The following is a 24,807-nucleotide window of genomic DNA, read 5'->3' as shown; positions in this document are numbered from 1 at the left end:
TCTACATGGTCTCCGGATGGCAGTCTCCATGGGCACCCAATGCCTTGAGGTGCGTGGGGATTCGAACCTCGCGATATCCCAAATAAATGGAGATTTTGACGCCAAGGATCTGAAAATGGCAGCTGATCACAATGCCGTCCTAAAAATATCAGCTCGGTTCGAAGGGCTTGAATTTCACCATATAGCCCGGGAAAACAATCAGGCAGCAGACGTCTTGGCACGCATCAACCCAAATCGCGATGCAGTCCCCTCAACATTTTCTTGGAGCGGCTATTCAAGCCATCTGTACAATGGGAAGGGGAATCCGGAAATAACAACCCGGATCCAGCCGCACCACCTGACACCGAACATTCTGACACAATGGGAGGCTCTGCCAACGAAGTAACATCCTTAGCCCACGTAATAATGGCAGTCATTGCCCCGTGGACAGAACCATTCTTAGCCTACTTAACTAGGCATGAACTTCCTAAGGACCAAAACAAGGCACGCTGCATAGTGCGGCGGTCTAAAGCCTATAAAGTCCACGAAGGAGAGCTTTATGAGAAAAGCACCACCGGAGTCCTTCAAAAGTGTATCTCCGAAGAGGAAGGGCGGAACCTTTTGGCTGAAATTCATGTCGGACTCGGCGGGCACCACGCCGCAGCCCGGGCCCTTGTAAGCAAGGCCTTCCGTACTAGATTTTATTGGCCTACAGCCCGGGCAGATGCTCAGGACTTAGTCCAACGATGCGTCGGCTGCCAATTATTCGCTAACCAAAGCCATATGCCACCCACCGCCCTCCGAGCTATACCCATCACCAGGCCCTTCGCGGTCTGGGGGCTTGACATGGTTGGACCCCTTATAGGGGAACCCACAAGCAAAAATACTTATTGGTCATGGTTGACAAATTCACCAAATGGATAGAGGCCAAGCCTGTCAAGACGGCCGAATCCGGACCAGTGATAGACTTCATATTAGGGGTCATACACCGTTACAGCGTCCCCCACAACATCATCACTGATAACGGCATGAACTTTACGGCCGACGAGGTAAAACTCTGGTGCAAAAATATGGGCATTAAGCTCGACTACGCTTCAGTCTATCACCCACAAACAAACGGTCAAGTCGAGCAGGCAAATGGTCTAATCATGAGCGGCATCAAACCCAGACTAGTGCGGTCCCTCAAGGAATCTAACACGCACTGGGTAGAGGAGCTCGACTCCGTACTCTAGGGGCTGCGGACCACGCCGAACTGCACTACCCGATTCACACCATTTTTTCTGGTATACGGCACAGAGGCAGTCCTGCCCTGCAACATAATTCATGACTCACCTCGCGTGCGCATGTATGAAGAAAGAGAAGCCGAACTCGATCAGCAGGACAGTTTGGACGCATTGGAGGAGGAGCGCGACGTGGCAAAAGCCCGTTCCGCATTCTATCAATAGCAGGCTCGAAGATATCAAAGCAAAGAAGTACGGGCCAAAACTTACAATGTTGGTGAATTAGTTCTATGCCTGCCGGACAAGAAAAAGGACAAACTCAAGCCCAAATGGGAAGGTCCCTTCATAATTGACCAAGTCCTGGCTGGTGGAGCGTACCGTCTGCGAAATGCATCGGATAACCGACTCAGCCGAACCCATGGAACGCAGCATGCCTACGAAGATTCTACGCCTAGCGCCGGACTCTGTGTTCGTCTCCTTCTTCTATCTATTTTTTATACATTAGTTGTCTTATATTTCTCTCCTTCTCCCTCCTTTTCTCTTACCGCCTTTTAAGGGCCCGTTTGTGCCTCGTTCACACACAATTGACGCGCTATCCACGCTCATTATACCTGGGGGCTTCTTTAACAGAAGCTTATTTATACGGGCCTCGTGCCCAAGACGTGCGGCACACTTCCGCATGTACCTTTTATTCACCATTATATGCATCGATATGACTTAATTTTTGGCCAAGCTGGGTTGCCTGGCTCCTGTGCTTACCCCTACGTTCCCGATTGTTCGTCTAGGTGGTAAAGGGAGCACCTCTGCGATTGTTACTGCCGGGTCAGCCGGATGTGTACCTCAGACTGGGCGAAGCCGAAAGCTAGCGTTCTTAAGGGAATATTCGGCCGGTGAACTAAAAGATGATTTTTACCTCGTTTATTTATCCGCCCCCGGATGCTTTTCTGCTTTTCGCAGTTCGGACATGCACTTTAGGGCATGCCTCCCAGGGAAAGGAACCCCTAACGGAACTATTCTCCCTAGAAGATGTTTCTTACTAACCATGTAATATAACATAACTAGTTGGGCACTTGTCTGAGAAAGCACTAATGACCCCTACGCCTGGTCTCCACGCATGCCCCGGTTCTTACATAACCAAGAGGGTATTCGGACACACTCCAGACTATCGGGTCCCGAGGTTGAAGCGAAAAGGTCCACTATGACAAACAATCTACAATCCGGTTAGAAGGCATTTCACATGTCGTTTTAAATTACATAGTCAATTTGACTGGGTATATTCCTCTTCAATACCATCCAACAGGCTGTCTAGTTTACAGTCCTGTTGGGAATATCTTGCGGCCAACTCTACCTGGCCGTACACTAAACTGACAGGGATCTCCTTCCCATCGGGCCCCACAGGTCCGATCTCGGCCATGTGGTTTGGGTCCGCCTTCGTGTACCGCGTCTTCACCATGGATCCAGGCATCCCTGGCGCCTTGACGGCAGGCCGATATCTTCCATAATCGGAAGCGCCGCCGCGCTCCCTTCAACTTCTCTGCAAGCTCTCCAAGGCCTTCGGGCATGGAGACGGACGGCCACAAGGCCTGGGCGACGCCTTGCATCACCTGCCGAACTCGTTCGTGAAGTTGTGAGAGCTCAAGAAGAAGGTCACTCGTAGAACCAGGCATTTCCTCCGCGGGTCGAACTGTCAACATACCTACAGACATAACTCTGTCAATTCGGCTTCCTCGCCGAACTCTACTTTTCATAGTTCGTTCAAGCACTTACTGAAAATGCCGCGTCGAAGTCGCCGATTCTCCTTCACGGAGTCCGACAGCTGAGCACGAACATCCTTTAGTTCCTCGCCCAGCTGGGTGTTGGCATCTTGAAGCTTGTTCTTCTCTTGCCTCACCCTCGTAAGCACGCTCTCGCCGGCCTTTAACTGGCGCAAGAGTTGCTACTTGTCCGGATCCACTCCCGCGCCATCTGCACTGTTATTGTCAGAATTGCACACATGCCGCACTTCAGAACATACTTATCTTTCGAAGCATATATTACCAGAGGGGGTCTCAGTGGCCTTCCCTGTTGCGGCTAGTGCAGCCTCAAGTTGGGCTTTGCACTCTTACAGCTCCTGGGACTGTTGGGTATTCTTTTCTGTAAGATCCTGCATAACAAATGATCCTTAAATCAGTTGTTCTTACTGTTTCAAGTCTCGGGGGCTACTGACATATATAACCATCAAATTTTCTCACCCGTATGTCTTTTACATACTGCTCTGTGGCTCTGGCTAGACCATTTTGAGCGGCATGGAGGTACGCATCTCCCGTATTAAAGGCGTCCAACGCCTCTTGGGAAAAACAAGTGTCACGAAGAACAGTCCGGCGACGCCTGTGGTTCATGGCGCTCTCCACCTCGAAATTGGTGGCAGATAGCTCGTCCGCGTCCTCTGTCGGAGGAGCGTCCGGTGCGCGCCCCGTGTTCGCCTCCGCTTCCGGACCCGGCCTTGAAGCCTAGCAAGTGGATATAGTCCGGCGGGCGCTCTTCTTCCTAAAGAGAGCATGAGCATTAGTATGCCTTGAGGGCATAAACCCTGGGCATTAAAGTTGCACGCCGTACCGTTGCCTCGGCGTCTCGATCCGGTCCACACTTCTTTTTAGCCCACTGGGACTCGATGGCCCTCGTTGGCTAGCCACCGCGGGCTCGGCCCTCCGCCTCAAGGACTTCCCCTGCGAAAAACGCCATTGGTATATGGCGATCAAAAATAAGCACAGATGGATCCTCTTGAAAGTACTGGGACTTCGGTCTCGGTTACCTTTGAGGCTGGAAGTAGTCCAGGATAATCGGTCGTAACGGCCACCAAGGTGTTGTCCTTGCTCAATTGATGAAACACCCCATCAATCAGCTCCACACATAAGTCCGGGTCCTCTTGGGAGTCCGGGTCGAGGGATCGTTCCGGGTCCTCGGGTTGTGGACGAGGGCTATTTATCTCCTTTACAGTCTGGCGTAGCTCCTACGTTGAAATTGCTAGACTAAGAACTTACCTATGGGAATGCGAAAACGGATGGGCAAGTGAAATTGTTCGCTTACCCAGCTTGGAGGATTGTACATTGAAAATCCACCCCGTGGGTTGACGCGGAGGAATTCCTCCTCTTCTCCCTTGTACAAAGCGGACAGGATCTTCGTTAGAGTGGCAGCCGAATCCGGCCCCTTGCAGCCGCACCGGGTGGTGTCGTCCTCCCCGTTGAAATCCCACATGGGGTGGCCTCTGTACTGAAGCGGCTGCACCCCCCGCATAATGCATGTGGCCATGACCTCGATCATGGTCAGTCCGGAATGAGCTAACAACCTTATCCGGCTCATCAGGTAAAGGACGTCCCTATCATTTTCCTTCTGAAGGCTCCATGGACGCCAGCTCAGGAGCTTCTTCAAGCGAGCATTATGAAACTCAGGGAGGCCGATCCATACAGGGTCGGGCGGGGGGATGTCTTCTATGTAAAACCATTCCGAAGGCCAGTCTTCTAACGCCTTCTTTGGGGTTCCGGATAGATATCCGGTCCCGGCGATGCGCGATAGTTCGGCTCCGCCCACTTGATATATCGACCCCTTCTGAGAACGGGGCATGAGGCAGAACAACTTCTTCCACAGCGCGAAATGGGCCTCGATGCCCAAAAATAGGTCGCAAAGGGCTACAAAGCCCTCAATATGCAGTATGGAGGCATGTGTAAGGTTGTGTAACTGGATGCCATAGAACTCCAGAAGCCCCCAGAGAAACGGATGAATTGGGAATCCGAGCCCTCTTATTAAATAAGGGACAAGGCATACCCGCTCTCCTTTGGAGGGATTGGGGATGCTCTCTGCTTGCTCTCTGCCATTATAAGTGGCAATCCCGACTCGAACTGGGACCATGTAAGCTGGGGGGAGAAGCCCCTTGGTTTGGAGCGCTACTAGCTCGCTGTGCGGGACAGAACACCTCTCCCAATCTCCGGGCTGAGGGCTGGGGGGCGAGAGGAGGAGCTTCATTGACCGGCCATGATGGAATGGATCTCTGTCGAAAGCACTCCGATGAATGCTCGAGGAGGGAAGATGGTGTGATTCAGATCTAAATCCCCACCTATTTTATAGGTGGCCCCTTGGCGCAGATAGGGGGGTAAATGGAAAAAAACACCCTGTCTTTTCGCATTCTTTTGACATGTGGAAGATGGCCATTATTGGGCGCAGAAGCCAAGGAGCGCAACATTCATCAGAAGTCGGACACCGTTCAACAGGTATATGGGATTTGGAGAAGAAACCGCCTTGCCATGCCGAAGACAAATCTGCGCGTCGGACTCATCGTAATTGAAGCCTGGTTCGGGGGCTACTAAGGGAGTCCTGGATTAGGGGGTGTCCGGATGGCCGGACTATGACCTTTGGCCAGACTCCCGGACTATGAAGATACAAGATTGAAGACTCTGTCCCCTATCCGGATGGGACTTTCCCTGGCATGCAAGGCAAGCTTGGCAATACGGATATGTAGATCTGCTCCCATTGTAACCGACTCTGTGTAACCCTAGCCCTCTCCGGTGTCTATATAAACCGGAGGGTTTTAGTCCGTAGGACGAACAACAATCATACCATAGGCTAGCTTCTAGGGTTTAGCCTCTCTGATCTCTTAGTTGATCTACTCTTGTACTACCCATATCATCAATATTAATCAAGCAGGAGTAGGGTTTTACCTCCATCGAGAGGGCCTGAACCTGGGTAAAAACATCATGTCCCTTGTCTCCTGTTACCATCCGCCTAGACGTACAGTTCGGGACCCCCTACCCGAGATCCGCCGGTTTTGACACTGACACTTTCCTTTTCTTCAGTGCAGCTCGCTCCGCAGCCTTGGTTTTCTTCACTTCTAATGCAGAAGGAAGAAATGTACTTTGTGTTGGCGTTGGTGTAGGATGAGCAGAGGACATTGGTGCAAGTTCTTCAGGCACAACTGATGCAGTTTTCCTGACTTGTTTAGCTTCTACAGGCGCAGCTTCAGATGCTTCAGCTGGCCTGACTTGTTCTTCAGGCACAACACTAGTGGTTTCCCTAGAAATTTCTTCAGCGGCTGGAATTGCTTCATCAGCCCTGGTGCTTGCAGTTTCATCAGCAGCCTGATTTTCATCACCGGTGCTGGCATGTTCTTCAGTTGGCTATGCAAATGCTTCAGCCTGAGGAATTTCAATGTGCGTTGGATCGGCAACATTGGAAGTGAGACCCTTCGCCATTTTGACGAATCTGACGTTGGCTCCTAGCCATTCTGCCTTGTAGGCATCAAATTTATCACTGAGCTTTTTGATCTCAGATTGCAGAGTGATAAGTTGTTCAGGCGATAGCGTAAGAACATTGTCCTTCAGAAAGCGTTGTTTCTTGTACTGGGCTTTCTTCACAAACCTGGCTTGCTCATATTTCCATTTCCCTTCAGAGATAAAAGCCGTCAACATGTGACTTCGACGAGGTGTGAGGTTTAACTCTAGAAAGGGAGTGCTTGGGTCATTGTGCCAGAGGTCAATGAAGTCCAGGATGTTCTACAGATCCAGCAGGTGGGGCATAGCACTGCCATTGGCTCTAGCAGCCCTTTGCTGTCTGTCCTTGATGATTTTGGCTAATTCCTCATCATTAGCTTCATCATCATCTGATTGCACTTGGAAGGAAACTTACTTCTTGTGAGGACTTGGTCGAGTGCCTCGTCCAGTAGTGGCATTGGTCTTCAGCAAAGTGGGGCCTTTGGAGGATGAAGGAGGAGCTGGAGAACTTGCAGAAGCTCCTCAGGCAATTGAGATGCCTGTGGTCCTTTGGCAAGAGGCAAGATGCACAGGTGTTTAGGACTTTGCTAGAGGAGCTGAGGGTTTTGCAACCTGAGGAACTGGAGCATCTTGACGAATATGTCATGAGGGCATAGATGAGCTTGGCCGTGAGGCCATTGCTAAACTTGGCCGTGAGGGCATTGCCGAGGAAGGTGGTTTGCATGCAGGCTTCTTAGGCATAGCCTTCTCGCTTATGGAGGCCTCAGCAGCGGCATCAGCTGAGTCTTCATTGAATTTCCTCACTGCTTCTTTGGCCTGTTTGGCCGACTTGGATTGCCGCTTGGCCCATTCATCAGCATAGCCCTCACTACGCTTGTTGCTAGTGGGATCAGCAATTTTGCCAGGTGCCAACGGAGGTCCTGAGCAAGGAAGGGTTACAGAGAATTTCTTCATGTGCTTTGGAGTAACATATCTATACTCTCTCCATTCATGTGCCCATCTTCGTTCAATTTTCCGAATGCGCACCTTGCGCTCATTATTCGTTTCCTTACCATGAGTTGCCTCATCTGCTGTGCAATACTCTACATAGATGTTAGCAGGGATCTCAAAAGCAGTGTTGACTTCTAGTTTCTTCCCTCCCTTCTGAGGTTTCTTGCCATCTGCCATTTTCTTCAGCTGACGATTTTGAACTATTGAGTTCTCTGAAGAAGTATGCAGCTTTTCCTCAAGGAACGCTGCAAATGAGTTAAGTTGATGAGAACCTAGTGACTCAGCAGTAGAGATGTGTACCTGCGAACAGAGTATAGGTGCGGAGAATTTGGAGAGGTCATATGTGTTCTCAGAAGTTTTTGCAAAATGGAACAAGTTTGTGGAAATTGACCAGATATGTCTTGAAGAATTTCACTAAGCGTTCTTTGACTTAGGTTCTAGAGTTGTATGGATTGTGAAATTCACACAATTGAGGAATCTTGAGGAAAAACGTCACTTAGAGAAACAAATCAAGGACAGATGATTGTGTGAGGTGTTTAGTGTGTGGAAGTTGAAGAACAAACTCCTTTTGAAGATTTTATGAGAATCATCAGAATCAAGAATGGAAGTAAAAATAACTTTTAATTACCCTTGATGAAGAACACGATGAACTGAGAGTGTAGATTGGAAGTTTGTCAGTCCAGATCTTCCACGCCCTAATTTGGCAGAGGAAGACAACTACGGCCGCGACAGAGAGAAGATATTCGCGGCCGACGCGAGTACGATGGCGACGAGGTCGAGGCAGTGAAGCTCTTCCTCATCGGTGATGATGAAGGTAGCAGTGGCGCTAGGGCTTTAGAGCTCGAGCGAGGGGAGTGAGATCGAGTGGGGTAAATGCAGTATGAGGAGGGTGAGGGGTATTTACAGCCGAGGTGAAAAACCATTCGCCCGAGGAAAATGGAAGAACGTGCCCCTGACCATTCTCATCCTAGTGACATGTGTCACCCACGTACAGTGTGGTGGAGATCATGTGAAATTGTGGGTGAATAGATAACTCTTATCATGGGATGTGTAACGGTTTGAGCAGCAAAAACTGAAAATTCAGATAAGAATATTTTAAAGTTTCGTTCGCAGATTCTTCAGCTGACAAGGACACATTGAAGATTTTGAACGAGTTTCACATAGAACACACATGAAGAATTTGTGAACAGACTGGGTTGAGTTTAGCATAGAGGGGGTAAGGGTCCGATCACATTCACTTAGCAGAGAAGGCAATTTGAAGAATTAGCAATAAGTGAATGTTGTAGAGGACATAAAAACTCAAGTATATATATATAGTCAATGAATAACAACGATGGAAATAGTGAATACAATACAAAGTTGAGGAAATTGAACAATTGAGGAATTTCAAAAATGAAGAAAAACTCAAATTGAACATTTTCAACTTTCGTTGGGCACGTAACCCACCATATAAGAATGATGATTTCAAACACCACGTACAATTGTCATAGGGTTCTGAGAATCAAATTCTTCATTAATTTCTTCACACTTAGAGGGTTAGTCTTCATTGATTGAAGAAAAACGTTACTTCGTGTGTTGCACATCTAAGTCATCAGTTTTGCATAAGTGTTACGATGTGTGTCCTTTTCAAAGAACATTTGAAGGTTCTAGGATATTTAGCTCACACCGCAACTTGTTAAATCTCTTCTCATCCAAGGTATTTGTGAAGATATCGGCCAGCTGGTCTTCAGTATTTGCGTGGTCGATGGAGATGTCGCCCTTCAACACATGGTCACAAAGAAATTGATGATGAATCTGGATGTGCTTTGTCTTCGAGTGCTGAACTGGGTTGTGAGCAATCTTGATAGCACTCTCATTGTCGTAGTAGAGTGGCACATTCTTCACATTGATGCCATAGTCCTTGAGGGTTTGCTTCATCCATAGCAATTGAGCACAGCAGGATCCAGCAGCAATGTACTCAGCTTCAGCAGTAGAGAGTGATACGCAGTTATGCTTATTCGAGGACCAACATACCAAGGATCGTCCAAAGAAATGACATGTGCCTGATGTTGACTTGCGGTCCACCCGATCACTAGCATAGTCTGAGTTAGAATATCCAATGAGATCAAAGGAAGAGCCCTTGGGATGCCATAATCCAAGTGTTGGAGTGTGAGCTAGATATCGAAGAATACGCTTCACAGTGTTATGCTGTGATTCCTTCGGTGTAGCTTGAAATCGGGCACACATGCAAACACTAAGCATAATATCCGGCCTAGATGCACATAGGTACAATAAAGAGCCAATCATGGAGCGGTATACCTTTTGATCGAAGTCTTTACCATTTTCATCGATGCATAGATGGCCATTTGTGGGCATAGGGATTTTGATGCCTTTGCAATCTTTCATCCCGAATTTCCTCAACACATCCTTGAGGTATTTCTCCTGAGATATGAATATGCCATTGTATTGTTGATGAATTTGAAGACCTAAGAAGAATTTTTCAACTCTCCCATCATAGACATTTGATATTCCTCACTTCATATAGGCAAATTCGTCACTGTAATGTTGGTTAGTACATCCAAAGATATTATCATAAACATATATTTGGCACACGAATAATTCATCATCATATGCTTTGGTGAAAAGAGTTGGGTCAAGTGAACCGGGTTTGAAGCCTTTCTTCATGAGGAATTCCTTTAGTGTGTCATACCACGCCCGAGGTGCTTGCTTGAGGCCATAGAGGGCCTTGTTAAGTTTGTAGACGTGATCTGGGAATTTTGGATCCTCAAAACCTGGTGGTTGAGCAACATATATTTCTTCCTCAAGCTTACCATTAGGGAATGCACTTTTCACATCCATTTGATGTAAGATGATATTATGATGGTTAGCATAAGAAAGCAATATGTGAATAGCCTCAAGTCTAGTAATAGGTGCAAAAGGTTCATCGAAATCAATTCCTTCAACCTGTGTGTAGCCTTGAGCTACAAGACGAGCCTTATTCCTCACCACAAGGCCATTTTCATCTTGTTTGTTGCGGTAGATCCATTTGGTACCAATGATGTTGTGCTTGCATGCGTCTGGTCGCTTGACAAGCTCCCACACATTCTTGAGCTCGAATTGATGCAATTCATCTTGCATGGCTTGAATCCTATCTGGTTCCATGAATGCTTCATCAACTTTAGTGGGATCTGTGATAGAGACAAACACAAAATGCCACAAAATTTAGATAAGTGTGAAGCTTTTGAGCGCGCAAGAGGACCTGGTGCGTTGATGTCGTCAATGATTTTTTCAATCTGCACTTCGTTTGCAACGCGAGGATGTGCAGGTTGACAACTTTGCTTAGGCCCAGCAATTTCTTCAGGACCAATTTCTTCAGCAACACCAGTGTGGTTTTCTTCACGATTCGGAATGACTTCTTCAACAGATTCTTTGGTAGGGATGATATCCTCAGTAGCTTTGAGCTTGATGGATTCCTCAGGTGACATTTCATCTAGCACAGGAGGTAGGTGCTCTCTTTGCGAGCCTTTAGTTTCATCGAACCGCACATCTATAGTTTCAACAATCTTGTAATGATTGATGTTGAAGACTCTGTAGGTGTGCGAGTCCTTTCCGTAACCAAGCATAAAACCCTCATGTGCTTTCGGTGCAAATTTAGAGTGATGGTGAGGATCTCTAATCCAGCATTTAGCACCGAAGACTTTGAAATAACTTACATTGGGTTTCTTGTCAGTGAGGAGTTTATATGAGGTCTTTTTGAAGAATTTGTGAAGATATACCCTGTTGATGATCTGGCATGCAGTATCAATAGCTTCAGGCCAAAAGCACTGTGATGTCTTGTATTCATCAAGCATGGTGCGAGCCACCTCAACAAGGGTTCTGTTCTTGCGCTCCACGACGCCATTCTGCTCAGGAGTATAGGGAGCAGATAACTCGTGAGTAATACCTAGTATATCAAGATATTCATCGAGACCAGTGTTCTTGAACTCAGTTCCATTATCACTCCTGATATGCTTGATCTTCACACCGAAGTTAGTAGAATCTCTTGTGGAAAATCGCCTGAAGACTTCCTGCACTTCATTTTTGTAAGTGATGATATGCACCCATGTGTAACGAGAATAATCATCAACTATTACAAAGTGATATAATGATGCAGAACTACAGAACGTGGCATAATGAGTAGGGCCATTGAGATCTATATGAAGTAATTCAAAGGGATGAGAAGTGGTCATGATAGTCTTCGAGGGATGCTCGGCTCTGGTGATCTTTCTAGCCTCACAAGCCCCACAAAGATGATCTTTGAGGAATTTGACACCCTCGATGCCAATGACATGCTTCTTCTTTGCGACAGTATGCAAGTTCCCCATCCCAGCATGACCAAGTCGTTGATGCCATAGCCAACATTCTGAAGCTTTTGCAAGTAGACTTGTGGCAGGCTGTGGTCCTATAGAGAAATCAAAAATATACAAGTCTCCTTTCCTAAAGCCTTCAAAGAGTTTGGAATTGTCAGATTTCATTTGCACAATGCAACGATATTTTCCAAAGACGACAACCATATCAAGATCACAAAGAATTGAGAGAGACATGAGGTTGAATCATAAGGACTCAACAAGCATGACTTTGTCCATCTGTCTATCCTTTGAGATAGCAACCTTACCTAGACCCAATACCTTGCTTTTGCCTTTGTGAGCATAGGTGATATGCTTTAGATGAGATGGTGACAAATTAGTGTCCATCAACAAGTTCCTGTCACCGGTCATGTGGTTTGTACATCCACTATCGGACCCACTCAGTAGCTTTAGGTTGTTCATCCTACAGATGAATTACTGCAACTTACGAACCCATATACTTCATTAGTGAAGAATATGATATCAATTTCATCAACAGTAACAGATAAGCAATATCAGGACGAGAGAAATGTGTGATTCATTTCTTCATGATTAGCTTGTGTCCATTCAAGCACATTCAGGTATCCAGCAAATTCTTCAGACTATTAAGTTCGTATGAAGACCTGACCCTGCATAAGAGATTAGTTATTTTTCTTCACCACCCACATCTGGAGGGGTGTGGCAAAGAGTTCATCATTTTGTGAGCTCCATAAGAAAAGGATGGCTTTGAAGCCAGTGCACTTCGTTTTAGAGAAGAGTAGTTAGGATAAGCATATCAGTAAGTAGAGAAATTCTTCGAGGACTTATGAACATAATGGTTTGAAGAATAATGCACATATTCACAGCCTTTAGACTTTCCTTGTGAAACAGAAGTGTTAGCACGATGATGCTCATATGAGGATTTTGAACCATGTGAGGAATTTGATCGAGATGAAGAATTTGGTCCATATGAAGAATTTGATTTGGGGTTACTTTTCTTCATAGGTGGTGTCATGATGACATTCACCTAAAGATTTACAATACACCTTTTGGGAACCTAGATTTTCTTCATAGGGGGACCGTTCCTGCAGTTAGTTCCAACATATCGAGAAAATACTTCACCATTCTGATTCTTGAACAATTTATAGTTAGAGTCAAATGACTCATCAAAGGAATATGAAGAATCACAAGTAAAGCCAAATAGAGTGCATGGACCTACAGGAGGTCCTTTTGCAGCAACCCATGAGGTTTTGGGATACTGCTCATGTTTCCAGTAGGTCCCATTAGCATTGAGTTTCCTCACAAAGGCATTACCCTCTTTCCTAGGGTTCCTGTTCAAGATCTATTTTTTGAGCACATAACAATGAGTCTGATGCCCTTTGAGGCTTTTGTAAATTCCTATCACATACAATTCCTTCAGCCCTACATTATCGTCAGTTATACTTGTGGTATCCTCAGGTGAGGAATTTGTGACCACAGAGACAGTTGAAGAATTTGAAGCAATAGAAGCATTTGAACATTCAGGAGAAGAATTATAGGATTCACGCTGAATTCATTTTAGACATTGTGGACTAAATTCTTCCTGAGTGGAATTGATCTGTGGAGCAAGCAATGAATCGTTTTCCTTCTGAAGATCTTCATAACTTACTTTTAACTTCTCAAGATCTTGCTTTCTCTGAAGAAATTCATAAGAAAGCTTCTCATGATCAGTTAAGAGAGTGTTATAATGATTTTGAAGGTTGTCAAACTTAGACTGAAGTTTCTGAAGACTATCAGTCAAAGCCTTAGTTCGATTCAATTCCTCACCCAACATATCATCTCTTTCATCAAGCATGTTTTGAACTTTTTTTAAGAGTCTTTATTGTTTAGTGGCAAGGGAAGCAAGTTTAACGTAGCTGGGTCCAAATTCATCACCAGATTCATCATCACTAGATTTGGAAAGGTAGCATTCAGTTACCTTGGCACCATTTGCCATAAGGCATGGTGCAGTGGATGATGATTCTGGGGCTAAAGTCATCTCCTTGAGAGATTCCCTGAAATCCTCAAACCAAGGATCATGAAGAGTTCGATGGCCTTCATAGACCTTAGTGAGTCGGTCCCAGATAAGCTTTGCATGGTTGAGATGCATAATGTTCCTGAACTGGTTTTGTGACAAACAGGAGCAGATGACATCCTTTGCCGTGAGTTTGAGGAGAGTGTACTTGCGAATATCATCAGCCTCCGCCATCTTGCAAAGATTGGTAAGACCGATCTCAGTGATGGTCCATAGTTTGCTGTTCATCGCCATGAGTCGCTTGTTCATCATGGCCTTCCACTTGGGATACTCATGACCGTCAAAGATGGGGCATGTCACTTTCTTCATTCTTGCAGTCGACATAACTAGAACTCCAGGTGGTTAAACCAAAATCACACAGAATAAGGGAGTAACTTACTCTCATACAAATTGAAAGTGCGTTAAGTCGACTACAGGGGGGTGAATAGGCGATTTTTACAAATTCGTCACTGAGGAATTTCAGGGTGAGGAAATTCCTAAGTCACGAACAATTAGCAGCGGAATAAGTATTCAGGTATAAGCATAACAGAGAAATAGCATAGTCATCATGATGAATGAAAAACAAACATAGAGTACAGAAAGCGTAAGCACAAGATAAGCAGGTTGAAGACAATGTGACTGAAGAAATTGGATTGAGGAAATAGAGAAAGTCTACAGTCAAAGTCTTCAAACAGTAATGATCAGGTTCATCAACAGAATGAGGAAATGAAAGGGTTGAGGAAATAGAACCAGTAGCCTTGGTGAGGACAATGATTTGGTAGACCAGTTCAAATTGTTGTGATAGTTGTACGTCTGGTTGGAGCGGTTGAGTATTTAAACTTGAGGACACACAGTCCCAAACAAACAGTCCTCACCGTATTCTCCTTGAGCTAAGATCACAAAGAACTCGCCCAACACTCGTGGTTCGCATTCACATGTGACTTCCAAACCTTCACAGACTTGCTCACTCGGCAATCCACAATTCCTCTTGGATGCTCAGACCATAATGCCTAACCGTCTGGGGGATACACAATCCTCAAAGGTAACAAGCATCGGTTCCACACAGGAACATTCTCTTAAGTGATGCTCAATCACTTTGGGTTTGTAGGTGTTTGGGTTTGGGATTGGGTTTTCCTCACTAGATGATTTTCGCTCAAAGTCCTCGGAGGATGGGATGCTCTCAATTGACAAGTGCCAGTTTCTCTCGGAGCAGCTAACCAGCTTGTGGTTGTAGGGGGCGGCTATTTATAGCCTAGGGAGCAGCCCAACATGATAAGACATAAATGCCCTTCAATGATATGACCGTTAGGTGATAGGATATTTTGGACAGCTAGCGCGTAGCACAGCAACGATCGGATTTGAGGTTCGAATTCCTCAGGGCTATCATGTTCCTCACTGTGTAGGCAATCCGCACTGGCGAATTCCTAACTCCTCAGTCAAAACAAATTCCTTACAGACCAGAAGATCTTCATCTTTGTCACTGAAGAAATTGCCTGAACTTATATGAGATTTCCAATGACTTTACTCGAAAGTATCGGGTAGGTGTAAAATTTTGATATGAGCATCACTTGGAAATCAGTTTCCTTAGTATTACCTATGACTCAAGAAAGATAAAATGAAACTACGAAAACAAAAGTCTTCATGCTTCATAATCTTCGCATGATTATCCAAGTCTTCATGGTCACACCAATTTCATCACTTTCAAAGTATTCAGGACAACCAAAGTCTTCAGCTAAAGACATTCATTTTTAGGGGTCGTCATTCATTGTAAATATCAAACTCCTCATCGACTTATAGATCATGTGTATACTCACAAACATATTAGTCCCTTAACTTATAAGTCTTCAATACACCAAAATCACTAAGGGGCACTAGATGCACTTACAGGAGTACTACATCCAACATGGTTAGCAAACCCAGTGCTTGTGCGCAAGGCTAATGTGAAATGGAGGCTTTGCACAGATTTCACAAATTTGAACAAGGCATGCCCGAAAGTCCCATTCCCCTTGCCTCACATCGAATAGAATGTGGATTCCACTTCCGGGTGTGATTTTCTCTCCATTCTGGATGCATACTCTGGATACCATCAGACCTTTATGTCCAAGGAAGATGAAGAGAAGACCTCATTCATCACCCCCATGGCACATACTACTTTGTGAGCATGCCTTTCGGGCTGAGGAGTGCCGGGTCCACTTTTGCAAGAGCAGTCCAAATTGGTTTGAACCACAGTTGTATAGGAACGTTGAAGCTTATATGGATGATATTGTGGTCAAGACCAAGGACAGATCAACCCTCATTCACGATTTGCAAGAGACATTTTCTAATCTACATGACATCAACTTGAAGCTCAACCTGGAGAAGTGTGTGTTTGGCATTCCCTTCGGCAAGCTACTTGGTTTATTTTGTATCCAACCACGTGATTGAGGCCAACCCAGATAAGATCAAAGTCATCAAGCAGGTTCAGGCACCCAAGATAGTTAAGGATGTGAGGCGTTTGATAGGATGCATTGCCGCGCTTAGCAGATTCATCTCCAAGTCTGCCGAGCGCACCTTGTCGTTGTTCAAGATTTTGGAGAAGGCAGGAACCATGAAGTGGCCCTCTGAAGCAAATGCAGCGCTGAAAGATTTGAAGACCTACTTGTCTTCTGTGCCCACTTGGTTGCACCCAAACCATATGAGACATTACTGCTATATATGGCAGTGACTAATCAAGTGGTTAGCGCAGCATTAGTGGCACAGCGACAGGTGGAGGAAATAGCGGCATCAGCAAGCTTCTCGGCTAGGGAAGAGAGAGAGAACTGCCCAGCAAGGCCAGATGTGGATCAAGACAAAGAGGAGCACCACAACAGATACAACCCCAAGGACGCGGCAAGGAAGAAAGTGGTGCAACACCCAGTATTCTAGCGTGCAAAAATTGATTTTTGTCCTTGTCATGGCCTTAAGGAAATTGCGCAACTACCTCCAAGCCCATGAGATCATGGTTGTCACCCGCTTCCCATTGCAAAGGATACTCCAAAACCCAGAGGCTACTGGAATAATAGTGGAATGGGCATTGGAGTTATCCAGCTTTGGCCTGAAGTTTGAAAGCACATCAATGATTCAACGCAGGGCATTGACAGAGTTTATTGTAGAATGAATGTCAACCCCTGTTGAAGAAGTGCTGGAAACAGTTATCCCCGCAAGGAAGCGCCCCAAGAATGGATCATGTATTTCAATAGTGCCTTCTCCCTACAAGGTGTCGGGGCCGGCATGCTTCTCGTTTCTCCCACCGGAGAGCACCTGATGTACATCGTCCAGATGCAGTTTCCCCGGGAGGAGGCGATCAACAATACAATAGAGTATGAAGGGCTCCTTGCCGGGCTCAGGATTGCCACAGAATTTGGAATCAAGAAGTTGATCATTCGAGGAGATTCACAACTTGTGGTGAGACAAGTCAACAAGGATTACCAAAGTCCATTGATGGAGGCATGCGCTGAGAAAGTGAGAAGATTGGGGGAGCGCTTTGACGGATTGTGAATGGAGCATGTACCTTGTGCGGAAAACAACATTACTGATCATCTATCAAAGTGCGCTGGGCAGAAGCTTCCTTTGGAACCAGGAACTTTTTTCTCCTTTTTACTCAGCCCTTCGTATCCCCGACTATTGGCGTTCTGGATATGGGGGTTTCCAGACTTGCCTACCTGTGTCCCACCACGTGGCTCCATCGATGGCCTGGTACGGCCCACCTTCAACATCAACAGTTCAAGACCCTCGCGAGGGGCCAAGCCTCGTGAGGCGGACAATGCCAAGACCCCCGAGGGGATCGGCCTCTTCATGTTGGCTCCCAAGTGGCGGAGAGTTCTATGCAAGGCATACCTCATGAGGCTTAGCTTATGTGAGCGATGACGACCAAGGCCAGGAGGGTGCCAGGCGGGCGCCTGCGGGCGCAGGGAGGCAATTTCCTCTTAGGTGTAAGGGAGGAAAGCCACAGGCGTGGAGTCCTGAGGAATCAGCCAAATGTTTCAATTCTGGTACAACAAGACCAAGACCGCTAGGACGGCAGGACGGAGGTCATAACTGAGCCAACCGCAGCGTCACGACTAGGGGCTTTTCTCAGGCGAAGACTACTTTTGTCAGGATAAGTTGTACTACTTGTCCCCTTTCAAATCCGGAAGTTGTGGGATCCCTTCCCGCAAACATTTGGGAAGACGACCAAGGCCATTATAAATGGGACTTAGCCACAACCATAGAGGGGGATCGGATCAATTCTCACTCGACCACCTCACTAGCTCTCTTGAGCTCAAGAACTCCTCACCTCCTGAGGCCAGTTCATCCACTATACTAGTTTGTCCTAAGACCTTTGAGGCAATCCACCAAAACGCTAGAGTAGGGTATTACACCGCAAGGTGGCCCGAACCAAGATAAATTGTTGTGTCTCTTTGTCTGTTCGAGCTCGACGCGTGAGGCTTAGGCATATCGCGAGTAGGCAGGCTGGGTAGGTTGAGATTTCCGCACGCACCCTAGAGTTCGAACCTTTCAAGGATTTGCGGATCCCTTAATTTGACATTTGGCGCGCAAGGTAGGGGTGCGTCGGATCTTCTCTTCCGTCGATCAATTCACCATCACTCCGACAACTCCATGGTCGATGCACGTCGAGCTTGCACCGAGCGTCGGGCCGCAGTCGCCACTCGCATTGCTGAAACGGTTCCGGCGGGTGATGGTTGTGCTTGTCGTGCTCCATCTCCGGTGGCCAACACTGGCACGGGCCCTGCCGGCAACAAGCAGCAAGCTTCTTCGCTGCACCCTTCGGTGTGTCGCGACAGGCGCATCGCCACTCTGTCACTGACTCCCACAGCTTCGTCCTCCCACGCGCATAACGGCCCGGCAAACGTGCATGCCACTCTGCTCATGGCGCGGGAGCTCCTTCGCTATTGCCTGGTCGATGACTTCTATGAGGAGTGGCTCGACCGGACCGCTGAACTCGTCAGCACGGCCAGAGGCTCCGCCGCACCGGCCCGCTCACTACCTCAGCAGCCGCCTACCGCGGGTGATGTGGTTCACGGGGCTCCTCCGCCACCTCTGGCCCAGGGCGTCATCATCGAGCCAAGGCATGCGGCGCCGCGGCGCGATCCACCACGCCAGGCGACTGCGCGGGAAGAAGTTGTCATAGCCCTAGAATTGTTTGCAAATAGTTGCATCAGTGAGCATCATGCATCCTGTTAATTTCAAGAAACTTGAAATGAGGAAAGTGAAAGCCTTAGAAATCAATTTAAAAGAAGGGCAAATAACCCTGGAAAATGCATCCAATGTTTCCAGAATGCACTTCAATGATGTTTGATATTTTTGGCAAGGGTTTTCACCCAAACCAAAAATATGGAACATTTTTTGAGGAATTATTTTGGCCATTTGGATTTAAATCAATAAGTATTTGAGTTGGATTTAATTCTTCTATAAAAGAATTGCAAGTCCAACAATTCTGTAAATTTGTGAGTGGCTCTTAATATATTATATCTAGTTACATAATAATTTCCATAAGCTAAAAGAAATAGTTTGGTTCGAAAACCAAATTAAAAGAAACTGCAGAAAAAGGAAAACAGACAAAAAAATTAATAAAGAGCAGAAACCTATCTGACCTACCTCGGCCTGCTACTGTAGCTGGCAGCCCAGCCCACCAGCCACTGCACCGTCTTCAACCTCCTGTCAGTACGCAGAAGGGCATCTATTCCCCGGCCGCGCGCACGCGCTACGACCACCTCCTCTCTCCCTGCCTGCCTGGACCTCCCTCGTGTCGCCACACATCTCCCTGGTCTCCCTCTCACTCTTCCCCATGCTTTTCCCCCTCCTCTGCTCTCTCTATCTCGCAAGGCCGAACGCCGGAGCCGCGGCCGCTCACACCGCGCGCAGCCATAGCCACCCCATGCCTCATCATCGTGACCATGAGCCCCACCAACCCCTGTAGCACCTCCCCACCGAAGGAAGCGAGCCCGAACGACCTCCATCGTCTCCACTATCTCCTTCTCCACCATGGCCGCCAAGGATCTTTACCGTCAATTCGCCACCGTCGACGCTTCCCCGAGCTCGCTGACCATCTCAACGTGACCCCTGTGAGCCTCCGGTCGACTCCCCTCTTCTCCCCGCATAGATTTAGTCCTCTAGCCACCATTCCCACCGCGGCCGAGCTCCGCCGTCACCTGCCATGTCACCTACCCCGCTGCAGGTCCTGCTCGTCGCTGCTGAGCGCGTCGGCGTGCTCCTGGAGCCTCCAGGAGGCTAACCCGCCACCTAGCCGCTCTCGTGTGTACCGCAGCCTCGCGCACGACTGATCCCGAGCTCCGGCCGCAGCCAAAGCTCATCTTCGCCGCCGCTAAGGCCGGCCTCCGCACCTGCCGCAGCCACCACTCGACACGTCGCGTCGCCCTGAGTACGTAGAGCCCAGCCCCGCTTGCTCTTGTTGCTGGAGATGGACGGACGAGGAGCGCGACCACGTCCCGCTTAGCACCGGCGACTAATCGCCGTTTAGTTGACGTGGTGTCATTAGTATAGAGTTAAGCATGCGCTTAATTAGCCACCCCCCAACACAGTCACTAACACACGGGCCCCGCCGATATTTAGCCCCGGTTTAATATCCACTTAATAGTGAGTCCATGAAATGTGGGCCCTACGGCTCAGGTTTAACTAGGACCGGGTCTGTTGACCGCTGACGTCACACTGACGTCAGGCTGACGTAGTAATATATTTTCCGGATTTAAAATAACCAGGAAAAATCCAGAAAATGACTTAAACTTCAATAAATCATAATAATTCAACCATAACTCCAAATGAAATAATTTATATATGAAAAATGATCAGAAAAATCCAATCTATCCATATGTACAGGTTTCATGCATGTTTAAACAAGTTAACCTTGTTGTTTAGTGCAAAACATGAGAAGGCACTATTTGAGATCACAAAATGAGTTTGGGGTTGAACCTTTAGTTCAAAATGACTCAAACCCATCTGGTTGTAGTTGCATTAGGCCAACACACTCATATTACCATGTCATGATCATAGATCATATTGTGTATTGCATTGATTGTGTTTCCTTCTTTGTTGCCGGTAATTGTCCCCCTTTAGTAGACGTGTTCCGGCGATGAGATCGATGACACAGATGAAGAACTATACTATCTTCAGAAGTGCCAGGCAAGCAAAACCCCCTTGTTCATTCCGATATAATCCCACTCTCTCGCTCCTGCTCTCTTTTACTGCATTAGGACAACAGCGATTCAATTGTTACTTGTTGCGGTAGCTGAACCCCTTTCCTTTGCATGACATGTCATTGCCACAGTAAATAGATGAAACCCACTAGCTTGAGTATGAGTTGTTTGAGCCCTGATGTGCCTACTCATTCATGTTTACTTGTCATGCCTACTACTACTTAGAGTTGAGTCAGGTCTGATTCATCGGGGAAGAATTGGAGGTGTGTGAACATGTCCTACTATGTGAGAGATAAGTGTGTGAACACGATTTCATAAAGGTAGCGGTGAGAGGCCATGTAGGAGTGCATGGTGGGTTGTCTCATTGAAGCCATCCTCAGGAACTGAGTTCTGTGTTTGTGATCCATGAACTGTTACTACCACACATTGGGCTCTAGGCACTCCAAGCTCTCTCGACTTATTAATCAACTCGATCTCTGTCCTGGAGTTGCAACTAGTTTCTACTGTTTGTAGGTTGTGTTAGTAGTCTACCGAGTGGCACCCAGTACAGGTGGGCTTGGGTCAGACTAGGCACCATGGCCGGGTATGCCAAGGGCCGCCCATTTGGTGGGCTTGGAACCCTGTACACATCGTTTGGGGCCGTGAGAGACACCCCGGCCGGATCTCCTTGCAGATGGAACCCGAATAGGCGATAAACCTGGACTAGAGACTTGTGTGGTTAGTCAGGTCGTGGCCGACACCTCGCCAGGCTTCTGCTCGAAGGTTGCCGAGATACATGATGTGTAGATGGCGGTAAGTGGCGAGAGCGTGTGTGAAGAAGTACACCTCTGCAGGATTAATATGATCTATTCGAATAGCCGCGTCCACGGTAAAGGGCCTCTGGGTTGCCTATACAGTTCATAGACAAGTGAAAGTGGATACTCTAAAATACACATGATAAGGGTGAGTGCTATGCACGGCGTTCTCGTAGGGAGACGGGAGCAGATCCATAGTGGTGTATTGATATAGTGAATATGTGGACTCGTGTGCGCCACCCCAAAAGAGTTAGTTGCAGTCGTAGTTCAGGTTAGCCACTGAGTCAAAGCTGGCTTGCTGCAGTTAAACTCCACCACCCCCTTTGTTGATACTGATGCATATGTAGATAGTTCTGATGTAAGTCTTACCGGGTACATTTGTACTCACGTTTGCTTAATTTATGTTTTTGTAGAGAGACTTCAGTCTTGCTAGTAGTTCCATGTGGACTTTGATGCTTAGCTTGTTACCTCAGCTACAATCTTGTGCCCTCGGCAGGATCTGGTATATAGTTAGGCTCCTAAGCCTTTTTCATTTGTAGATGTATGTACTAAGACATGTTAAGCTTCCGCTTTTGCTTTGACTTGTATGCTCTGAATGTTGGGTCACGAGACCCATGTTAGTAATATCTCGCTCCTCGGAGCCTATTGAATAAAATACTAGAGTTGTAGAATCATGTTGTGATGCCATGTTGTATTTTCACATATCGACCATATTGTGTGTATGTTATTGAATTGCTTGGTATGTGTGGGATCTGACTATCTAGTTGTTTTTCCTTGGTAGCCTCTCTTACCGGGAAATGTCTCCTAGTGCTTCCGCTGAGCCTTGGTTGCTTGCTACTGCTCCAGAAAACTTAGGCTGGCCGGCATGTGTCCTTCTTCGTTCATGTGTCTTTTCCTTCGGGGAAATGCCACGTGGTGTCTACGGAGTCCTGTTAGCCTGCTACAACCCGGTTTACTGGAGTCCTGCTAGCCCAGTTGCTACAGCCCGGATTCACTCGCTGGTGACTGACACATTCATTGCTGAGTCATGTATGCTTGTCCCTATAAGTTAGTGCCACTTAGAGTTCACGACTAGCCATGTCATCTCGGGTTCTTTTTCATATGGATGCTAGCGACACTATCATATACGTGTGCTAAAAGGCACAAACGGTCCCGAGCCTTTGTCTAGTTATATTGGAGAGTAGGAATTATTTTTACTCCTCAGCCCCTTCGTTGCTCTGGTGAGGAATATGGATGTAGGTGTTTTGAATTACTCCTCTTGCCTTTCAAACTTTCTTTAGGATCACGTAGTTGGTTTTCCGATCGTTGTTCCTCAGCTCTTTTCATCCGGTGCATTTCTTGTCAAGTTGACTCGAGCCTCTTCATCGTTGCCAAGTTCAATCCTCAATTGTTTTCTTTTTCCCACCCGCCCACCCCTTTTTACCCTTGGAGTCGGAGTCCGTAATCAAGCATCCATCCTACTCGTGCGAAGCCTTTGCTTTATTTCAACCAATGTTTTTCTCTTCAAGTTACTCGTCGATTCCCCGTCTCAGTTGCCTTGTTTTCCCGCCCTCCCACCCCTTTTATTCCGGAGTCTGAGCCCCTATTCGAGCATAAATTTCATTTGTGCAGAGTATCTTCAGTCTTTCCTCAATTGTCTCAATCGGTGAAGTCTCGTCTAGTTAATCATTGTTTGTCACATTTTCTTTCCAATGGATCCAAATTAAAGTTTTTCATTGTCGATCGTATTCTTTCCCTCAGCTCAAATGTTTCCCTTGCTCGCTCGCCTCTCGCCATTCTATTATCCTGGAGTGTTGAAGACATCTCAGAAGATTCGTGGTTGCATCCTTCTAATTCGAGGTTGTCACGTCATTCAAAATCCTCCAATCGTTCTGGTGCATCATTTCTCATTCAACAATCCTTTCCAACAGTGTTTTCTTTTAGTGGGCCCTAACCCACAGGTCTTTTTCCAGGATCTTACCTGACTCTTCTAATTCTCCCGGGGTTATTCTCAAATTCTTTTCGAGTTTGACGTAAGAATGGATTTCATCAGTCACATGCCTTCTCCAAGATCGCTTTCAAATTCTTTTCATTATTGGCTCAACCTCTCTGCTTTTCATTCTACCGGAGTATCTCAGTAATTTTGGTGGTGTTTCCCGTCATCGTTGGAAGACCAAAGAAGAGTTCCTCTTAAATCTTGTCCATTCTCTCAAAGTTTCGTGGTTCTAGCTTCATGTTATCCTCTTGAAATATTCCATTTGTCAGATATTCTTTTCTTAACCATCCGGAGTATGTCAGAAGTTGTTTTCCCGTTTCTTTTCACCGGAAACCATCATTCCAGAAGAATTCTTCGTCCTCACATTTCAGCTAACGTTATCCAATTATGCCGGTGCTTTGTTCAAGTGCTCTTTAATCAGTTCGAGTTCTTCCCATTCTTTTGCATCTAAATCCTCTCTGGTATATTTGTTCTTCTAAGTCTTCTCGGTGATTCATTCTCTTTCATCAGTCATTTTCGAATTCTTACGGTGGTTCGGTCAAGATTCTTTTTCTTTGTTATCATATTAATTCATTCGTTCTTTTCAATCCTACCGGTGGTTCATGAAGACTTTATCAAGTTTTGTGCTATATCCCCCGTAAATCCTTTTCCAATAGGAATAAGTAGTATGCAAAAATCCATTGCTTGTCATCAATTTAATTTGATGAAGGATAAGCATACAATAAATCTTATTCTTATTTCTTTCGAGTGATTAATCCCTTCCTTCGGAGTTTTTTCTTGATGAATAAATTCTAGTTCCAAGTGTTTTCATCTTTACTTTTCCGGAGTTCAAATTTCCTCGGCCATCTCGTCGGAAACCCCATCTAAATCATCGGAAGGCTCATCTTATTCTTTCTTCCTTCATTCTATATCATCATCCTTTTGTCACCAGAGTTCTTCATGGTGGTTCTTCATGATTTAATTCATTCTCTCAAGAGTTCATCAAGATTCTTGTTGGTGGAGTTCAAGTATCTTTTCTTCTCGCATCTCGAAGTGCAATTAATTGTCCGTGTTCTTTGAAGT

The sequence above is a fragment of the Triticum aestivum genome, chromosome 7B (genome assembly GCF_018294505.1).
Source record: "Triticum aestivum cultivar Chinese Spring chromosome 7B, IWGSC CS RefSeq v2.1, whole genome shotgun sequence".
NCBI lineage: Eukaryota > Viridiplantae > Streptophyta > Magnoliopsida > Poales > Poaceae > Triticum > Triticum aestivum.
The sequence above is the reverse complement of the archived record's forward strand: the minus strand, read 5'-3'. Positions refer to the sequence as shown.